Source organism: Capsicum annuum, chromosome 12 (assembly GCF_002878395.1).
Source record: "Capsicum annuum cultivar UCD-10X-F1 chromosome 12, UCD10Xv1.1, whole genome shotgun sequence".
Taxonomy (NCBI): Eukaryota; Viridiplantae; Streptophyta; class Magnoliopsida; order Solanales; family Solanaceae; genus Capsicum; species Capsicum annuum.
The window spans coordinates 145,699,967-145,723,435 of record NC_061122.1 but is presented as its reverse complement, the minus strand read 5'-3'; positions in this window follow the sequence as shown (position 1 = coordinate 145,723,435).

Below are 23,469 nucleotides of genomic sequence, written 5' to 3'. Positions count from 1 at the left end.
CCCCGTTACCCAACTGTACCTCTAAATATGCATGTCCTGAGTCGGATGAATTCTGAATGTATAGAAAGATAGCGTTTATTAAAATTTCAAACTCTGGGAAAGGTCTATGACTGTGAACAATCCAAACAAGTCCAACCATCTATTATCCAACTAATAATTAAAACCCAAACAAAACCATAAACCATTCCATACATCCCATACCAAATGAGTTCCAGTATAAATATATAAAATCTAAAACATAATAAGATGGAAAAACTATAAATATAGTCAAATGGTATCATCCCCAACACCAATGCAAACACTAAAGATGATACCACTGCCGGCATTGCCTATACTATCCCTTAGAGTTCCATAAAGCCTCTAATAAAAAGTAAAACAATATCTGATTGGGACATGACCCCAACTATAGATAAAAATAATGTCTATGGAATAACCAAAGTATGTAAAAATATCCATGACATGAAATGGAGCCTTCCAGAATATGGAAGCTCACTACTTTAATCCAACTGAGTTGATCCCAAATCCGATCACTAAGTAGGAGGAGTAGAATAGTCGGTTCTAATATTGTGTGGGGATACAGCTGCCATAAGGTGGGTTAGTAGGTGAACGCTAGCATACAATTAAGGTAAGGATAAAATAATGCCAACCATTAAAACCAAGTAAGCCAACCATATGCATTCACAACCATATATACATATATATAACCATACTAGGAAAGGAAGTCGGGTTTAGCATTCCTTTAATTCCATTAACCTGGGTATATGTAGCTTAATCATCCTAAAACCAACCATGGGTTATATAGGTCCAGTGTAACCCCCTGAATGAGTCCCGATATATGTAGCCACACGAATCATAGATATTGTAGGACTAGGGGATTCTCGAGTACCCTTTGCTCTCTATAATATACTTCAGGTATTCCTGTATATACCGTATCATATATGTTTGCCATGACAAATCCTCATGTCAAAAAATATAAGTTTCCAGTGTCCGTCCATTGGACTTACACTTTCACGACTATCTATCACACCCCGCCATTATTTCCTAATTAAAACTATTACCACACAACCATACCACCATTTCATTTATTATTAACCAAGGCTATAAGTAGTGGTATTGTCATACCAACTATAGCTTGCAAGAAATATCCTTATCCAACCATAAAGAGATTAAGTAATTCCCATGTACCCATAGATTAAATTATTGAGTTGACTTTGGAGGATTCCCCTGTACCCCACAAGTAGTTCATTATTAAGTTTGCCTGGGGGATTCCATAGTACCCCATAAGGCTTTCAATTAAACCAATCATAACCATTAAGACCTTACCAATTAAACATCCCAAATTATTTAAACCATTTATACCATTTAGGGTTCCATTACAAAGTTATACCATGCAATAGTTCAATGAAAGTCCAACAATTTTTCCAAAAACATTCTCATAGGCATTTTATCAAACATGTTGGGGTCATAGTGTTTCAAAAGCCAAAACCATGTACCAATTAACCATTCTCATGCAACCAAATGCTTAAACCACCATTATAATATGAAAACAATAAGTAAAACATATCGGAAAACTATAGCCAACCATTATAACCAAACCCCCCCCCCCCCAAATATAATTGAAAACCCAAAACCATACAAAATTTATGCCATAAAAATAATTCATAAAACATACCTTTAGTTGGAAATAACATTGAAGGAGGAGTACATGCCTTAGATTAAGAAGATGATGGAGAGAAATCACCCTTGCAAATCCCAAATTGATCCTATTGATAAAACCCTAGCCTTTCTTGACCTAAGAGTCTAGAAAGTTTCTAAGTATTTAAAATTAGAATATAAGGGTAAATGATGTCCTAATAGTGATATAAGTTGTGTGGCCTTAAGATTTTAAGAAGGGAAAAATCTAGATTACCCTTAACTTAAACTGTATAAAAATCTCACTGTAGGGTACGACCATCCCTCTCTAATCATACCTTAGGGTACAAGTAGAACCCTTAACTCATACCCTAGGCCTCTCTTTGGACCCCAACATTGTCCAACATATAACCACCCAAGCCATATCGTACCCAACCATATGATTAGTACCCCTAAACCATACCCTACGCAGAATAGAATCACTTAGGCTTAACTTAGAGCAACATATGATTGACACCTTACCATTCGTACCCTAATATTTGACTTTTATGTTCCAATCATACCTTGGACAGAAACTAACCAACCCACACTGGTCACCATACGACCAAGATCAACCAAACCATACCATATCATACGACTAGTACCCACAAGTAGTATGATGTTTAGAAGCGAAAAACCAAGAAATTTTATAAGGGTCAAAACCTAAGGTGTTTCATATGTTACCCTTCTTTATACCCACTTTATATTACACACCCCTATGATATCCACCCTTAACTTAGCTGATTTGCCTAAGTTGAGGTGCACAATGTCCAAGGAGGAATAAGGTCAAAATAGGTTCATTGTAATACAAATAGGAAGGTGGAAGGTTTGAAAAGAAATAGTCTATAAGGCTCAAAATTGGGATCAAGGGATACTATTTCACATTAGGAATGTCATTTAGGCTAAAAGTGGACTTATATCAATAATGGACTATGAGCTTTTCCTAACCAACTATCCTATAACCTAGGCAAGACTAGCCGAGGAAGTTTTGGATTTAACATACAAAGGGAACTAAGTAGCATCTCGCTCACACATGGTACAAAGTCACATCACAAGCTACTACCTATCCGATTCATGCAGAAGTTAGATATGATTATTATGTACCTAATCCAATGCCATAACAATATCCATAATGGTCACACATATATACATTTACATAGTTCTATAAATAAATATTTTGGAGAGGTAGTTGTAAACCACAGATTTTGGCCCTAAAAAATTTCTAAGTTTATGAACACACAATCAAACCTACAACTCACCTCATAAGTTGTAAGGTCACCCTAAGGGCTATAAGGCCCCAATCATAGCCTGACTAGTTCAGTTGGTTGAGTTTCTATCATGATCACGATCGGCACCTAATGAGTCATAATGACTCTTCACAAGTCGTAATGTGCCAGTCGTAGAGTAACCGGTGTAGTGCCCAAATATTTCTATCTTGAGTAGACTGGACCCAATGAGTCATATGGTCACTTGATGAGTCATGCTGTATGAGTCATAGGGTCTCCAAAAAGGGGTCCTTTAGCTACTATCTAGACTACGGCTCATGGTGGCCAGTCGTGGTGTGTCCTTATGAGTCGTAGGGATACCCATCATCACTTGCGATAAACTTTAGTTTTAATTAAGGGCACTTTAGATATTTCTAGCTTTCCCCACTTAAGACCTACGACCATAAAACACTCTTGGGATTATTTTAATCTCTTATTAAATTAAGACACTCTCTCAAACTTTCTTAAATCCCTAAGTTAAGAACACTAGGGTTTTCTCAAAGTTGGAAATTAGAGCTTCCAAGGATTTTATTTATCTACGTAAATCTCATTATCTCAGGCATGTTACTCTTCCTCAAATATTATTTTATTGAAACATGCATTTAAAATTGTACCCACATGTTTTATTGATGATTTTAAATGTGGGTTGAGGGTTATTAAACATTTTTGAATTAATTGCTTTTTCTATGGCTTTTACGAATCATGTATGGTTTGAATTGTTGGTTTTAAACATGTGGGGAGCATGGTCATGGTGAATGAACTAGGGGGTCATGGTTTCCCCAAATGTTTAAAATATGGATAGTTGAATTGTTATAACCCTAACACAATCTTATAGAATTAGCTTTGAATATTAGTATATATGCATTAAAATACTTTTGGAACCGTTGCATGATATAAAGAGGTTATTGAAATATAATGGTTTGATTTAATGAACAAAGAGATTTGGGGCATTCCCCCACATTGATTTAATAAATAAAAAAGGGGTTGTTGCGCTAAGTTAACAAAATTATAATGGCATAATGATGTTACCTTACAAGGATAGTTAGTATGAAAATACCAACAGTGTATTCCTTTAGGTGTATTATGGTTCAATTAATGGGAATGTGTGAAAAATATTTTAATTAGGCTTAGAGAGAGTTGTGTAGATAGACCGTGAAAGGTAAAGTCCTAAAGGGACCAATACTGTAAACCGTATTTAACGGCATGGGGGTCTAAATTGCCTAGGGTTTAAGTCCCCTTTCTTATAACCGAACGGTATGAGTCACCCTTATTAACTGATTGGGTATTCATGTCATCCTTCATATATGACTAGGTGGTTTGAGTCCTCATGGTACATATGCATATTTGATTATCCTTTGGTTCATCTAGATACATGCACTGGGGCTCTTTCAGCAATAAAATTTGAGCCCATAGAGCTTGTGGGTGCCTTTTTATGATGATTGAGCTACACAATACAACCTTATGTTTTACTTTCATGTAAAGCCTTACTCCATATCGTAATGTGTTATTTTTATGTGTATGTATACGCATATGATTGTATGTATTGGATTTGAATTATTTTAAATTGTTAATCATGGTATTATTTTATCCCTTCCCTGAGTTACATAATATCTCTCAATCGGTTAACCATCTCCGGATGCTTTATCCTCACTCGATGTAAGAATTAGAGACACTTCTTCTTTTCTTTCACAATAATAGGTGATCTTGGACCATTTGTTAGTTAGATTAAAGTGGTGACCCTCCTTCTTTTGAAAAGTTGTTACTTTTTAATTTATTTTGTGTGATAGACTATTCTTTTGGTTTTGGTTTTGGCTATCGTCGGGGACATGTGCCAACTTAGATTATATTTGATTTTTTTGTGGAGGCTTGTGGATTACTATCAATTGGGAGGTGTTGAAATTCTTAAAATTCTTCTCTGAGTTTTTTATCTTGTTATATGTTCGGAACTCAACCTATCATGTTATATATTTGTAATACATCTACTATTAGATGTATTATGTAATGTTTGGCTATGCAAAGGGGGTAGTATCTAGTCCTCGATGGACTTGAGATACCCATCACGGCCAGACCCTAGTTTTGTCATGACAAAGTTGGTATCAGAGCCTAGGTTCATGGTCAATTGGTTGTCCACATATTTGATTAAAGTAGAGTGTCTTTTATGGATGCGTAGCGTACCACACTTATAAGGGAGAGGCTAAAATACATTTAGGAATATTTCCCTTTATTGTGTTGTACTTTTAGGATGTAAAGTCTAGGATGTTGAAATCTCTTTTAATTCTCATTTGTTTTCATTTCATATCATACCTTCCAGAAGATTTGATGCTCGTAAAAACTCTATATCTCTTCTGAGGACAATGTAGATATAACTCGTCCTACTTTTGAGGTATAGACCCAGTCTAGGGTCCCTGCTTTTGATTGAACCTGTGGAGTTCTACCAATTCCCTCTAGTCCTCATCAGGTTTCTCGGGCTAATAATACTCCTAACCTAATGCCTCAGGGTGGTGTGTGTAATATTGAGTTTCACCAATCGATTTATTGGCTTACTTAGTTGATGGCCTCCTAATCATGCTAGTCTGAGCATGTTTGTCATTCCTTCTTCTGAGACCACAAGGGTTGGTTATTTCATAAGGTTAAGTCTTCTAACATTCACTGGTTCCAAGGTTAAGAAGGATCCTTAAAGGTTCATAAATAACATAGAAAAGATTTTTTGAGTGATTCATGTTTCTGAATCTGAGGGAGTGGATTCACCGCATATAAAATTAAGGATGAAGTGTATTAATGGTATAAATAATGGGAGCAATCGAGGGGTAAAGATGTTGAGCCAGCTATGTGGGAAGAATTCTCTAGTACCTTACATGATTGTTTCATTCCTTAGGAGTTGAGAGAGGCAAATTTTAGGATTTTGTGAAATTGAGACAAGGTAGCATGACGGTGAAGGAGTATGCCTTAAAGTTTCATTAGCAATCTCGTTATGCTCCAGAGTTGGTGTTTCTGTGAGGGATAAGATGAGAAAGTTTGCTACAGTCTTGTCTTGGGACTTGGTGATAGAGTGCAAGGCCTACCTTGCTGAATAATGACATAGATATATCTAGGCTTATTATGTATATATAACAGGATGAAAATAAAAAGAGGAAGATACCTAAGATAGGGTAAAGGTAGAGTAAAAAAATTCAAGTATTATGAGAAAGGTGGAGGTCAGCAAAATAGTGGTAAAGATGGCAGGCAGTGGTCTATAAAAAAAATTAGGAAATTTTGGTTCTTATTCTATGGATAGTGCTCCGTATCCTAAGACGCCAGGTGATCATCGTTTCTAGATAGATAGTGGATTTAGTGCACAAGGTACCCAGTCTAAGGCTAGTGGAGCTTAGTAAGCCCCATCTTATCCCCTTATTATTTTTGTGGACAGATCCATCATGGAGTATGTGTGAGGGAAGGAATAAGTGCCTTAAGTGTGGCCAGCTTGGTCACATGCACCGAGATTGTCCTACAAAGGTCGTTTCTAGAGCTAATAAGGTTCCACTTGCTACTTCTTCAGCTCCTGCACCAAAGGGTGCTACATCCCATACCAGCATTTGTCAGAATTATTTGTATACTCTTTTCACCCATCAAAAATCTCAGGCTTCTCCTAGTGTTGTCACTAGTATATTACATCTTTTCTCTAGTGATTTGTATTATTTGCTTAATTTTGGGTCTACTCTTTCTTATGTAACCCTTTAAGTGGTTAATCATTTTGGTTTTGATCCTGAGTGTATCTCTGATCCCTTTTTTGTATCTACTCTGGTGGGTGACTTCTTTGTAGCTAAAAAGGTTTATAGAGCTTGTGTGGTATCTATTTATAGTAGGGAGACATTGGTGGATCTAATAGAGTTAGATATGTTAGAATTTGATGTTATTTGGGGGATGGATTGGCTCCATTCATATTATACATCTCTTAATTGGAGAACCTAAAGGTTCAATTTCTGATTCCCGAATGAACCAGTGATTGAGTGGAAAAAGGTAGTTCTTTAGCACCTAAGGGAAGGTTTGTATCTGAGAGTCCAAAAATTTATTTCCAAGGGGTGCCTATATCTTCTAGTTTAGGTTAAGATTTTCGTTCTGAGGTTCCCTCTTTACAATATGTCCCTATAGTCAATGAGTAACTAGGTTAAAGATTCTGGTTCTGAGGTTCTCTCTTTACAATATGTCCCTGTAGTCAATGAGTTTCTTGAAGTATTCCTGATGAACTCCCCTGTGTTCCTCCTGATAGGGAAATAGACTTTGAGATTGATCTTATTTTGGATACCCATCCTATATTTATCCCTCCTTATAAAATGGCTTTGGTTGAGTTAAAAGATCTAAAGGAGTTGTTAAAAGATCTTCTTGATAAGGTTTTTATTCACCCAAGTGTTTCTCTGAGGGGTGCACCCATGATTTTTATGCATAAGAAAGATGGGTCCCTTCGAATGTGTATAGACTATCGACAGTTGAATAGATTGACTGTGAAGAATAGGTATTCTCTTCCTAGTATTTATGACCTGTTCGACCATCTTGAAGGTGCTAGATGTTTTCTCAAAATTGACTTCCAGTCAGGTTATCATCAATTGGAGATTTGGGGGTGGATATACCTAAGACTATATTTCATACCTGGAATGGTCACTACAAGTTCTTAGTCATGTCTTTTGGGTTGACTAATGCTCCAAAAACATTCATGGATCTTATGAACCAGGTATTCTGTCAGTTTCCGAACTTGTTCATCATTTGTTTATTTATTACATCTTGGTATATTCCAAGAGAAAGAACGAATATTCCAACCACCTCCATGTAGTGTTGCAGACTCTTAAGGATCAATGATTGTATACTAAGTTTTTGAAGTATAAGTTTAGGTTAAATGTTATGACCTTTCTTGGTCATGTTGTTTCTAGTAAGGGGAATATAGTGGATCCACACAAAGTCACGGTGGTTAAGAAGTGGCCTGGACCCACGACTCTAATCGATATTCAAAACTTCTTGGGTTTAGCTGAGTATTATAGGAGGTTTATGGATAATTTTACTTCGATTGCTGCTCCATGACTAAGTTGATTCCAAAAAAGGTGAGGCTTCTGTGTTTCAATGCTTGTGAGGGTATTTTTGAGCAGTGAAAGGATAAGTTGACTTTGGATCTAGTTTTAACCTTATGTAAAGGTATTTATAGTTTCATTATATATTATGGTGCATCCCGTATAGGACTGAGTTGTGTTTTGATGCAGTGAGGTAAGGTTGTTGTATGCTTCTAGTCAACTTAAAGTGCATGAGAAAAATTATCCAACTTATGATTTCGAGTTGTTGGTTGTGGTTTTTGCTTTGAAGATTTGGTGTCATTACTTTTATGGAGTTCATGTTGATATATATTTTGATCACAAGAGCTTACGGTACGTATTCACCCAGATGGAGTTAAATGTCAAGCAAAGAAGATGATTTAACTTGCTCAAGGATTATGATATGAATTTTCACTATCGCCCAGGTAATGCTAATATAGTAACTGATGCTTTTAGTAGGTTATCTATGGGAAGCTTATCTCATATGGATAAGGAGAAGCAAAGGTTGGTGAAAGATATTCACTGTTTGGCTAATCTTGGAGTTCATCATTTGAATTTCAAGGATGGAGTAGTGATCGTTCAAGAGGTGGTGAAGTCTTCCCTCGATACTAAGGTGAAGAAAAAGCCAGGTTTTGGCTACTACCTTGATACAGATTAAGGATAATGTGGGTCAGCAGAAAGTCATGGATTTTGACATTAGTGGTGATGGTATCTTGAGGTACCAAGAGAGATTGTTTTTTCTGATGTCGATGGGATGTAGAAAGAGTTTTGGCTAAGGCTCATAAGTCAACGTATATTTTTCATCCTAGTTCGACAAAGATGTACCGTGACCTGAAAGAGATCAACTGTTGGAGCAACATGGAAAGAGATGTGGCCAATTTTGTATCCAAGTTTATAGTCTATCAGGAAGTGAAAGTGGAACACTTGAGGCATGGTAGTTTGTCTTAAAAGGTTGACTTGCTCATGTTGAAATGGGAAGTAATTAGTATGGACTTTGTTACTGGTCTTCCGCAGACTCGCCATCAGTTTGATTCGATTTGGATCATTGTGGATAGGATGACCAAGTCTTCTCATTTCTTGCCTGTGAGGACTAATCTCTCTATAGAAGATTATGCTAAGTTTTTCATTTAGGAAATCATCATGTTGCATAGTGCGCCTTTTTCCATTATATCTAATTGAGGTAAGCAGTTCTCATCTCATTTTTTGTGGTTATTTTGGAGGGGTTTAGGAACCAAGGTGAACCTTAGCACCGCTTTCATCCCTTGATGGATGGACAAGCGAAGAGGACTATTCATACCTTAGAAGATATGCTAAGGGTCTGTGATTGACTTTGGTGGTAATTGGGTTGATCATTTTCCTCTCATAGAATTTACGTGTAATAATAGCCATTATTCTAGTATTCATATGGCTTTGTTTGAGGATTTATATTGTAGTAGATGGGGTTCTCTATTGGATGGTTTGTAATTCATGAGACTATTGTTTAGTCCTGACTTAGTCCATCAAGACATGAAAAAGGTGAAGGTGATTAGGGATAGGCTTAAGATCGCCCAAAGATGCCAAAAGTCCTATGTGGATGTGAGGCGTAGGGAGTTGGAATTTTATGTTGGTTAGTCAGTGTTCTTGAAGGTATATCTCGAGAAAGGGGTGATGAGGTTTGACAAGAATGGAAAGCTCAGTCCCCATTAAGTTGGCCCAGACTTGATCTTGAAGAGAGTGGAAAATGCGGAAATGAGTTGGATTTGCCTTATCGTTTGGGTTCCATTCATCCGATGTCCAAAGTTCCATGTTACATATTTCTTGTATTATAAAGAAGTCCCATTGAGATTTTGTATAGGCAAGTCGATCATTTGAGGACTTAGGGTGTGGCATCGATGAAGTTACAATGGAGGAATCATAAGGTTGAAGAAGCTACTTGGGAAGTTAAAGAGGATATGAAGTCAGAATATCCATTCGACTTTTTTGGTTTGGATAGTCTTGCTTAAGGTATTTGTATTCCTTAGTATCTTTGTTTTCAGTCTTTGTTAGAGAAAATATGGTTGTTCATGTTAAATCGTGCTAAGGGATGCCTTGTCTTATCATTCAGAGATGACTGATCCTGGAGGGGGAGGAATGTAATACCCCAGATTTAGGCAGTGAAGATTTTTTGAGTTTTTGGACTCAATTCCCAACCTAAGACTAACCTTACGAGTCGTAACATCACCCTACGAGTCTTAAGACCCCAATCGTATCCTAACTAATTTAGTTGACAAAGTTTCTATCCTGATCACGATCATCACCTAACGAGTCAAAATGACTCTTCACAAGTCGTAATGTGCCAATAGTAGGGTGACCAGTGTAGTGCCTAAGTATTTCTATCTTGAGTATGACTGGACCCAACAAGTCGTAGGGTCACTTGATGAGTCATATTGTGTGAGTCATAGGGTCACTAGAAAAGGGTCCTTTAGCTACTGTCCAGACTATGACTCAAGGTGATAAGTCATAGTATATCCTTACGAGTCGTAAGGAGACCCGTGGTCACTAGAGATAAAATTTTAGTTTTTAATTAAGTGCACTTTGGATATTTCGATCTTTCTCCACTTAAGAATCACGACCATAAAATACCCTTGGGACATTATTATCATCCCTTATCAAATCAACACACTCTCTCAAACTCTCTCAAATCCCTAAATCAAGAATACTAGGGTTTTCTCAAGGTTGGCAATTAAAGCTTCCAAGGGTTTATTTCTTTCTGTAAGTCTTGTTATCTCAAGTATGCTACGCTTCCCCAAATCTTATTTTATCAAAAGTATGTGTTTAAAATAATATCCATGTGATTTTATTTATGATTTTAAATGTGGGTTGAAGGTTATTGAACATTATTGAATTAATTATGTTTCCATGACTTTTATGATTCATGTGTGGTTTGAATTGATGATTTTGAATATGTGGGGTGCATGGGCATAGTGACTCAACTAGGGGGTCATGGTTTCCCTCAATTTTATGAATGTGGATAATTGTACTGGTATAACCCCTACCCAATGTTGTGAAATTGGCTTTGAATATGAGTATATATGCATTGAACTACTTTTGGAACCATTGCATGATATAAAGACGTTATTGAAACATAATGGTTTGAAATAATGAATAAAAGGAGTCGTGGCATTCCCTCACATTGATTTAATGAATAAACGAGGTTGTTTCCCTAAGTTAACAGAATTCTAATGGCATGATGATGTTACCTTGTAAGTGTAATTGGTATGACGATACCAACAATGTATGCCTTAAGGTGTATTATGGTTAAATTAATGGGAATGTGTAAAAAAAGTTATAATTGGTCTTAAAGAGTGTTGTGTAGCTAGTCCATGAAAGTGAAGGTCCTGAGGTACCAATACTGGAAATCGTGTTTGCCAGTGTGGGGGTCTTAATAGCCTGGGGTTCAAATTCTCTTGCTTATGACCGGGTGATTCGACTCTCTCTTGTTAACTGAACAGTTGTTCATGTTACCTTTGATATATGACCGGGTGGTTCGTGTCTCCCATGGTACATATATACATATGATTATTCTCTGGTTCGTATAGCTACACACACTGGGACCCTTTCAGCAGTGGGAGCTAATCCCATATAGCCCATAGGTGCCTTTTTAGGATGGTTGAACTACACAATCTACACTAACATTTTACTTTTATTCTAAGCCTTGCTCCCTACCCAAGAATGTTATATTTATGTATATGTATATGCATATGATTATATGCATTGGATTTGGATGATTTAAAATATTGATCATGGCATTATTTTATCCCTTCCCTGAGTTACATGCAAGCGCTCAACCCGCTAACCATCTACAGACGTTGTATCCCTACGCGATGCAAGAACCAGAGACACTTTTGCTTTTCCTACGCAGTGATATGTGATCTTAGACTTTTCATTAGTTAGGTTGAAGTGGTGAGCCTCCTTTTTCTAGAAGACTGTTACTTTTTGATTTATTTCATGTCATAGTCTATTCCTTTGGTTTCCTTTTTGGCTATTATCGGGGGCATGTCCCAACTTAGAATATATTTAATATTATCTTAGAGGCATTGTGGAATACTCTGGATTGGGAGTTGTCTAAATTATTAAAATTAGTTTTTGGGCTTCTTATCTTGTTATATGTTCGTAACTCAACTTATCTTGTTATATGTTCGGAATTCATCCATGCTAATCGAAAATAGCCTCTCTACTTCACCTGAGGTAGTGGTATGGACTACGTATGCTCTACCCTCTCCAGACCCCACTAGGTGGGAATACAATGGTATATTGTTGTTGTTGTTGTATGTTTGTCTAGGAAAAGGGGATAGTCTCCGGTCCTCGATGAACTTGAGATACCCGTCATGGCCAGGCCTTAGTTCAGGTTGTGATAGTGTCATTTTTTCTTTAAATCAACAAAAAACAAGACAAGTGCCCTAAATACTCAAAAATCTAATAATTACACCAAAACAAACACAATACAAAACAAAACATATCATGACACCAATTTTAACCTAGATATGCCGGTTCTACAACCATAACGCAACCGGTAGAAACAGAAGCATGGAAATAAAAAATCATCATGTTATGGTATACCCCACCCCTAACTAAAATATGCACACTATCCCCAGTGTGTGTAAATAATACAAAGCAAGGGAATGAGGACATACCTAGGATGTAGTAGGCATCCATGTAATGATCGTCCCTCGATAAGGGTATTTGGACTGGTGGAGGCGATGGTGGTGATGGTGCACTATTAGAAGATGCACCCACTATTATCTTGGCCTGCCTCAGCCTATCAATTACTGTAGTCTCTTGTGAATCACACCTGTCATATTTCAAGGCCTGGGCAAGTGGAAAACTGGGATCTTGTAGGTCCCTCTCTCGGCCTCTCTTGGTCCCAACGACGGGGACCAATCCATCATCCTCCACAAATAAGACAAAGTGTCTGGGCCCAAGTGAAGGTGCCTACTGAATAAATGGGGAACAACTAGAGGGATTGATGACATGTAACTCTCAATGAGACAGTGTACCTGTCAAGACCCAACCCAGGGCTTGGCCATGACGAGTATCTCAAGTCTCACATGGACAGGAGATCACCTCCTTCACCTAACCTAACCAACATATCAACCACAAGTGTCGGATGAATTCTAAATATATAAAAATTTATTCGAATAAGATTAATAATAGATTATGAAATGTCTAAACCATACATCACCACAACACGCTAAACCAACACACCAAGTCCACAATAATCCACAAAGCCTCTACAATCAAAATTCAATAAAATATCAGGACAAGCCCCCAACAATAGCCCAAATCCAAGTCTAAAATAGTCTATGGCATAGAGTAAAAAGACCATAAAATGAATGCCTTCCAAAATATGGAAGCTCGCCACTTCAATGTCAACTCATGAACCACTCGAATGCCTAGTCACTGTATAGGAAAAAAAAAGAAACTCCAGTCCCTGTATCACATGGAGATACAGTGTCCAAAAATGGTTAGCGGCTGGAGTGCTAGCATGTAACTTAGGGATAGAGAAATAAAATAATGCCATCAATAAAACCAAGTCAAATCATTATATGCAATCACATGTGTAAATATAGACAGACAGATAGATAGATAGATAGATAGACAGACAGACAGATAGATAGACTGACTGACTGACAGACTGACAGACTTGCAGATAGGCTGATAGGCTGACAGGCTGACTGGCTAACAGGCTGACTGGCAGACTGACTGACTTATAGACTGATAGACTGACAGACTGATAAACTGACAGACTGACAGACAGACAGACAAATAGACAGACAGACGGATAGACAGACAGATAGATAGATCGATAGATGGATGAGGAACAAGGCTTAGCATGAACTTTGAAAATATTAACTTGGCTTATGTCGTATAACTATCATATAACAAGGAACCCATGGAATATATGGTCCCAGCTCTCCCCTATCTGGAAGGGGCCCAGTGCGTGTAACCGCACAAACCAGAGAATATCCATAACCATATATGCCTTTATAGGGGACTCAAACCTCTTTACATAATCAAGGTGACTAAGCACCAATGTATACAATATGGGGGACTCAAACCTCCCATTCATATACTCATTTGGGGGACTTGAAGTTTCCAGTCATATAGACACCCACATCGGCTAGCATGGTTTCAAGTGTTAGTCCTTTAGACTCTTCTTTTATGTCTCGGCTACACATCCTACTTTAAGGAACATTTAAAACATACTTTACACATACCCATAACCATTAGTATAGTTACTTACCAAAGGCATCCTATTGGTATTTTCATACCAACCCCACTTGCAAGCATACAACTTGACATAGCCATTATCCTTCAAAATTGGGACTTGAACCCATTGTCTATACAAAAACATCAATTCAATTCAATATTTAGGGACTCAAACCCATTTAACTATTTAAACTGCAAAAGTTATAATTCAAATCAACTTATGGCCAACAAGGCCCTCATGAAACCATTTACCAACTATTTACATTACTAGGACTATGCCTTAGTTCAAAACACAATTAAATTCAATTTACGATCATCAAGACCTTCACAAATTAATTCATCCTTCATTAATATTCTTATACCAAGAATTAGTTCAAAACACAATCCATCATGTGATAAGATTCTTCTCATAGACATTTTCATAAATAGGTTGAGGGCATACAATTATCAAACCATTATTCAAGTCAAAAACCATCATGTTAGGGTTAACTATGTCCTATTTATTAAATCACAACTCCCATGCACCCACATATGAAAGACCATCATCAAAAACATGTATAAGCACAAGTAAATTCATGAGAGAACAATACTCAACATTATGCATTCAAACCCTCAACCATGGATTTTAAAACAACTATTTATGATTCAAGAACAATGTTTAAAACATATGATTTTTGTGAACTAACAATGAAGGAAGAGTCACATTCCTGAGTTATGAAGATTCACAAAGATATTTCGATCCTTAAGCCTCTAGATGAATACCTTGATAAAACCTTAGCCCAATCTTCTTGAGAGGTTTTTAGAGAGTTTTGAGAGTGTTTTGACCTTTTTGAGAGTGTTTTGACCTTTTAAAGGAAGAATAAGGGACCAAATAGTGTTATAAGATGTGGGGTCTGAAGGTTTTAGGGTGGGAAATGTATAAAAAAACTTCATCTTAAAATTTGTAGAAGACTCGGAAAAGGGTATAGTTTGACCCCTCCACTCATAACCACATCATACAAGTGGTACCTTCACTCGTATCTTGATCAAAAAGTTGGAAATCACATTTTGTCCAATATACAACTTCCTCACCTGAGTCGTACCATCACCATATGACTAGTACCCTTCAAGTTATACCCTAGGGAGAAATATCTAGGCTAGACAGTGGGCAATATATGGTTTGGATCCTATTTCTCATATCATGTACATATGACTCGTATGGAGTCTTCTCGTATCAAGAACAGAACTTGGACAATGTGACACTGACCAACATAGGACTAGGGTACTTTAGCCATACCACACTATACGACTAGTATGGTGAGTCATGTTATGCATAGAAGGTTCAAGACTCAGGAAATTTTACAGGGGCTAAAGTTTGAGATGCTTCAGTACCTTTGGTCTAAGTACATCCACCTCCATCTAATATCTCCTAGATCCACCACCTCAATGCTGATGAATAAAGCTGATACTCGACCTCAAAAGTGTCTATCCATGCATGAAACTCAACTCGTAGCTCTGACATAGTAGCTTAGTATACAGAATTCAATCTAACCTCTGTTATCTCTAGTGTAGTCCGGACCCATGGCTGGATCTATCCATAAAATATCACCACCTTGGTCTCAAAATTTTGTAGTCGAGTATTGGTGATTCTTTGACTGTCCACTAAGATCTAGAAAAACTCATGAGAAACTAGCATCATACCTGAAGAGCAGTAGAAGTGGATGGGCGAGGGGGCATTAAGGATGCATCCTCTAAAGTAGAAGTGGGGGCTAATGTAGATGTAGATGGGGTCACCTCACCCTATGTACTTAACTCGAGCACCTCTCTCTTCTCCCCCACTCAAACTCCATACTAACTTCCACGTTACCTTCTTATGTAATAATAGGCTCCATAGGAACTGATGGGCCCTCAAACTGGGTCGGAGGCACTATAATGGGTTCACGGGGTAACCTAGGAAGGTCTAGATGTGATGAATCCTTCATCAACTTAGTGTGTTCCACCACCGTCACCATTACTCTCTTATTGTCACCTAGTACCTCAGGCATACTGTCCTCATCATATAATCTCTGGAAAAGACATAGGAATAGCAAAGTCATCATCCCACCAAAAGCTCTCTCATAAAGCTCATGCTGAATACTTGCTGCAAAGTCAATATTGTATCCGTCCATCTTACTCATAGCCATTTTAGCTCCATCATAAGTCAATACATTGTCTACATCAGTCGGACACAATCTATATCAAATAAGCCGCCACCAAAACTTTGCTGCAAAACTTAGTATCACCTTATTTGTCATACCCTACCCTTCGATCGAAGGGGTATCATCATCCAGAAGTGAAATATAGTTGGTGATCCATCTCGCTATATCAAATATCTCTCTTTTATACTTAGTATCATGTATAATGTGTCTGCCTCATGCAACTCTCAATCTATAATCACACTCTTCTATGGACACTAGAGCAACATAATATGGCTCGAAGAGAAATCGATGAATGGCGTCATTTAAATATCAACCATAACCCCTCTCACAGAGGTCTTCTCAAGCTAAGTCTACTCAATATGCCTCGAATGGCCCCTACATTGGTGTATAGTAATAGATTCCAATGACAGGATGTATGAACCTATGGGTCAGGCCATCCACCTTGACTAATACAATGGTTCTCCAACTAACCTATGCACATGGATATGTCTCTCCTTATAAATAGTACTCATGGGCCAGTCAGTCTCTGTAATAAAACTTTCTCTCTTATATAGAATCCAAAGCCTATCCAAATACCATATTAGGTTTACCTCATTAGTAAGTTCTATCGAGACATGTGTGGGGTCAAAGATTTGACCATGCTGAGATGGTGCCTCTGAATTAGGAGTTGGCACCTGGTGTGAAGACTGATTTATACCTTTCTCATACTGGGGTATAATTTATAGATCCTACTGAACTGTGGTACCTCCTCAGACTGGGATATTGTTGATGACTCCTCTTGAACTACAGCCTCAGACTCATCCACATCCTATGACACCTCCTCAGACTGGGGATCCTATACATCTACCTCTAGTGTTGGCTCTAACTCTGCCTCTACATCATCATAACCCTTGTCCTCATAATCATTATTACCACCCTCAACAGGATGGGGAGAAAGTACTGGTGATCTCTTAGACAACTTCATTCTTTAGCTTGGATATGAACTGGGTCGCCTTAGCCTTAGTCTTACACCGAGTAAAACTAGGTTGTTTTCCCCACTGTGATTTCTCTATAAGTGGTATGCCCAACTTTTCCATAATAATAGCCTCGGTTGTAGCATACTTCTGGTCCCTAGTCACTGGTTGTATCATCCTCTTTGGGGATCCTCTATTCTGGGCAACTAGGTATGCCTACTTCGAGCTACTACTCTTGGAAGATTTGTCCCATCACCTAGAAGATGTGGCCTTCTTAGTTGAGGCATTGGGTGCCATTTGTACCTGAAGAATCAAGTCTTCGCATCCAAAAGATAGTGAGGGAGTGCAAAGCTTGAAGAAAAACTCAAAATTCAAAATCTTAAAAATTTTCCTTAATCTTTACATCCCTATAACTTACATTTAGTACCAATAAGTCCAATATGGACACATTCAACTAGAGTCACTTTTCAATACAAACTAGAATTCAAAACCTTTGGTATTCCTCTACCTTATCAAATTAAACTTCCGTTTAGGGCATGATCTTGAGGTGTAATTAGAGAACAATGCCCCACACCAAGATTTTAGGCTAATTAAAGGCTCTTATATACAATCATGACGGTTTTAACATATTTTTCATGAAAATAGACATACCAACTTACTTAATTCATGCTTAGCACAAGATACAACTATTAGGAGCCAAGAATATTACCTTTTTATTTGAAGAACCGAAAGTGAACTATGAAAAAGTAAATCAATACCAAATCTTGAACATGTACTTGGTGCATTTGGACAAGTTGGTACCAAGAACAAGTACCCTTTTAGCCTTTTCTAAAGTGTAGGGAAGTGGGGTAGATTGAATTTTAATAAGGAAAATGGAATTTTGAGGTTTTATAAGTTAAAAATGGATTATGAGGTCTTAAATAGGGATATGAGGTTGGTTTAGAATTAATACACGATGAGGTGGCCCAAAGTTTTAAAAAAGAATTGGGCCTAAAAAGTACCCACTTATGGCAGCCACACACGGGTCATATGTGGTATTACGGTATATATGTGCCCACCGTAAGTAGGCATAAATTTTTGACCAAATTCCCTACTCTCTAGAGTTTGTATTCTGATACTTACTTTACTACTTATGAGATCATAAGTGGTATTTATGACCCAGTAAGTAAGTTTGTGGGTTAGAGTCCAAAAATTCCCCAAAAATCCACAAAATTCTATCTTTTCAGTTAATAGACAAATTACCTAGCCCACGTAGGACTTATAACTTGGCTGAATTAGTCACAAACTACCCTTACCTGGAAGATTATTAATTGAGCAATTTTTACAATAGTCTAGGCCTTTTATTTTTCTATTTTAACTACAAAAAAGAAAAACAAACGTGGACACTAAAATAGTGGGTTGCCTCCCACCCAATGCTTTATTTAACACCGCGGCATAACGTGGCAATGTTGGTTACTCAGACTTCACCAACAAGACCATGGGTTGACTCCCATGCAACGCTTGATTTAACGTTTCAGTACAATGTAGGTACTTTGACTACTCAAAATACCCAATGGAATATACTCCAGGATCATCAATATATTGGATAACCAATATAACCCTCATGTCAGTAGGCTACTTCACAGTACTTTGAATGTTAAAGGTGACTTTTTCACTATTAATTCTGACCCTGACCTCTCTCTTTTCCATATCAACCATATCTCTACCCGTGACCATGAACAGTATTTCAAATATGATGAGCAACTCAAAGTCAATCTCACAACAAAATGACAAAATCTGCTGAAAGAATAAAGTTATAAACTTTAACCAACACATCAAACAAAATACCTATGGATTCTTTACTATGTAGTCTACCATTAATAACTGCATAGTAGTCGGCTCTGGAGGGCTAAAGCCTAACTACTTAAATACAGCCAACAGCATCAAATTGATGTTGGCTCCCAAGTCACATAACTCTCTAGCAAATATGGAAGTCCTTATAGTACTTAGGTTTGTGAACCCATCGAGACCACCCCTCTTTTTGGCAAGAGACTTAAAAGTGACTGCACTGCAATGGTGCAATCCACCAACATCCTTAAAATTAGCTACTCATTTTTTGTCACCAATTCTTTCATAAGTCTGGCATATCCAGGTATCAGCTCTAATGCCTCAATGAGAGATATGTTTAAACTCGGATCTTTTAGCATCTTAATAAATCTTTTGAATTACCATTCCTCTTTCTTTTGTTTTAGTCATTAAGAAAAGGTGGGGGCATTCATGAAATTTTATTCACTATGATCTCATCCACCCTGACCTTACCTTTATCTTCACCAACACTGATATCAACACTTATCGCCTTGTCTGACTCCACAGCAGGTGTCTCGCCAACCATAGTACTATTATTTTTTTGCACATCCACAGTAGGCAATGGGGATCAACAGTATACTTACCACTCCTAGTGGTAATACATAGACAATGATTATTATTATTTAGATTTTAGACCGTGTTGCTAGAAAGGGTACCCGACTTTCTCTGATTTAAAGTAGTAGACATCTGCCAAAACTATGTCTCTAACTGCTTGATTGTAGTTTCAAAAGAGTCAACCTTCTATGTTAGACCTAAGATGTTGCCTTAATCTCCTTAAGGCATGTCTCCTAATTTTCTAAACCCTTCACTAGTTTGGACAACAATGCCTCTATTCTCAATTCAGTATTTTGATTGCCCCATGGAATATATTTGTCTCCCTTCTCCTTAGAGTCATCTTTTCATCTTCAGTCACTATCACGCTCCCTACTGAGATCTCTCTATCTATATCCATAATAGTTCTATCCTTGGTTTCCTTGCCTATTTCTAAAAAACCCACCAATTTGCAATCAAGATACTTATCCTCCTTTTTCAAGTTAGACTCATAAGCTCTAGAGGCTGAACACTATGCACCTACTATGTTTACCTTCTCGGAGTTGACTATTGCGAATCTCTTAGCAAGCAACCCAATATCAATCCTCAACTGTGCAATCTTTTGCATCATAAAAGCATCCACTACTCTATGTAAGTCCAATACTTATATCAGCCTCCCGAGTATGCCACCCTCGATTAGTGAGAGAGATCTAGTCTAGAACCTTGAAAGTTGTTTCCCAGTGTAATATCATAAATGCTCTTCCAATGATTATGTCTGCAATGGCTCGAGAATTGATGTTCAGGTCTCTATATAATATCTCCAACAACCTCGTCCCTAAAATATTATAATTAGATACCATACTTATCTTCTTCTTAAATCAAAACCAAGCCTAATATATCAACTCCAAATGTAGTTTTCTGAAATTGTATATCTCATCTTTTAACTACAATATTCTGAATGAAGGAAAAAATAATTTAAGAATTGTTTATGCAAGTCATTCCAAGTGGTAATAGATCCTCTCAGAAGTTCCCCCAACCATAAAGAAGCTTATACAGTCAATGAGAATAGGAACAACCTTAATCGAGTACCTCCTGGTCTACCCCCAAAATAGTATAAGAGGTGCAGATCCCAATAAAATTAGCAAGATGTATATTTTTATCATCTGTAACTGAGCCTGAAAATACACCTTTCAAATTCAGAAGTTGCATCATGGCACTAGTAATATCAAATTTCACATTGGGGTGCAGTGTAGGAGGGATGATAGCTTCTATCTCTGCTAGCTCAGCGTATCTCATATCCTCCACATAATCATATGGCTGAAAGTACTGGAATATTAGAATTACTTGAGCCTGAGCACCTCAAACTATATCTTGATTACTGTTGAGTTCTACTCGGGGATCAACTACCAATCATGGCTTGGCTAACTCTGCCTGGTGAGCTAATTGAGCCTCCTCAGCCTCCTTTCTTTAGTTAGCAGCATCTGTCAATAACTCTTACGTCTGCCTATCAGCAATATTCTATTCATCACCTGGAGCAAGGAAAGGCACAGAATTAGGATCATCGTAAACCCCTTCTAAATTGCTTGTACGTACTAGTTTCGTCATCGTAAGATTAGGCTATAACGGTCTCTCTGGTTTAGGATTCAATGAGAGTAAAGGATTGCATTAACTCTTGGTGTCAGGAACACATCAATGTATACCTAACTAAGAATAAAAATAAAGAGCCAAAAACTTTAACAAACTTCAATGAATAGTTATACTATCTTTCACAAAAACAATACCAAAATATTTATGGATGCCTAAACTACACCTCCAACTGAAGGATAAAGTGGTTACTGTCAAGTAAAGTAATCCAACTAGATTGGGGTCGAACCCACAGGGAAGACACAGATTTGTATCTCTAGTTTTTTAATTCAATAGGCTGAACAGAAAGTATATGGAGCAGGAAGGGTTTGTTGTTGTAATCTCAGACAAGTAGCAAATCTCAACTTTGGTTGTCACTAGTATTGTGTTCCCCTGGCTTCTAAACTCAGTAGGCTTATCGTGCTTTATTGAACCAACCCAGTACCTTGTATGCAGAATCTAATAAGTTATGTACCATCAACTGACTTGTGGACTTAATGATGTATTACATCCTTTACCTTTTAAGTCTCAAATGTCGTATTACTAACCCTTATCCTAGATCCTAGTTAACCATTACCTTTTGAGTCTCAAGTTATTAGATAATAAATAACTGTCTTACATAATTGATACTGATAGCCTAAATCAACAATTAATCTTCAAATTACTATTGTAATTATCTTTTCCAAGTCACTACTCCTCTTATGGAGTAACTTGTGATAATCTAGGTGGTATCTTATCATTTGCAACGGCTAAGACACCTATCAAATTAAAGATAATATAATACATGCAATCATATTGGTTCAAAACAACATAGCACTTCCCTACTTTATAAATATGTCAAGGTTACCACAACCCTAGCTAAGAGATTTAGTCGTTCATGCTTATAAAGTGATCAACATAATTCATAATGAAAAGCATTAAAAAAATTTACAATGATCAACAAGTGAAACCCAAAGCGAACAACTGAATTATCAAACAAAATCAAAAATAAAGTAATCCCAAGATCAAGTTCAAATCTTAGAATTAAATATAAGTTTGTAAGTATTAAGAGTGCGTAAACTAACTATAAAATGTCAAAAGGGTATTTATAGGATACGAAAAAACCCTACAAATCTAAACCCAAACAAAAAAAAGGAAAATTGAGATTGGTGGCCACTTACTTATGGTACCTACAGACTGTATGTACTACATATGGATCGTATGTGGTCTAAGTAAGTGACAGACCTCCTACACAGTTCCTACAACTCTCTGGACTTGGATCTCTATCACTTACTAAGGGCACATACGGTTTGTATGTACTACATATGGATTGTAGGTGACCTTAGTAAGTGATAGAGTCTTTTTTTCCTTCTTTTAAGCCTCTAGACTTAATGTTCTGACACCTACTTTGGTCACCTACGCCCAGTAAATGGCACTTATGCCTAAAATGCTTAAGTAAGAAGCCCAAAACATTATTTTTCATCTTTTTCTTAAGTTTAAGTCCAAAACCTAATTTCCTAAATAACATACCCAAAAAACATCATACTCAAAAAACAACCTAAGAAATTTGCATATTTTCATTGTTCTAAGCGTCGAAAGTGCTATAAATCCATAGCATATTAGTTGTGCCTATGTGGGGGGCTTATATGTGATGTATTTGGTAGATTTGGGATACTATGTGCTATGTGTGACCGTGTGGGGTCCTATGTGATGTTGATAGCCTATATACATGAAAATAATTATGTCTTGTTTGATGAAAAACCTATCATAGTATCAATTGTCTATTGTGATATATTTATACTCTATTGACATATGAATCATGTAAGTTTTGATGGATGGTTAGAACTATTGAATGGATATTTGGCTCACTTGGTTGGTATATTTGTTGGATATGGAAATACTCATTGTGGTTGGTTGTGAGCATTACATCCTTATATCATGTACATTCATGAAACATTGATACCATCATGGAAATATCGAAAACACTGAGAAACAATGAATTTTTCTAACAAAAAATATGATATCTTATAGAAACCCTTCTCGAGAGATGTTTCAGGGAGGAGATATGTATATGGATTGTATAAGGGTTAACGAACCTCTTATGGGTTCTATGTCTTATAGCTTTAGCTCTACTGGTGTATAC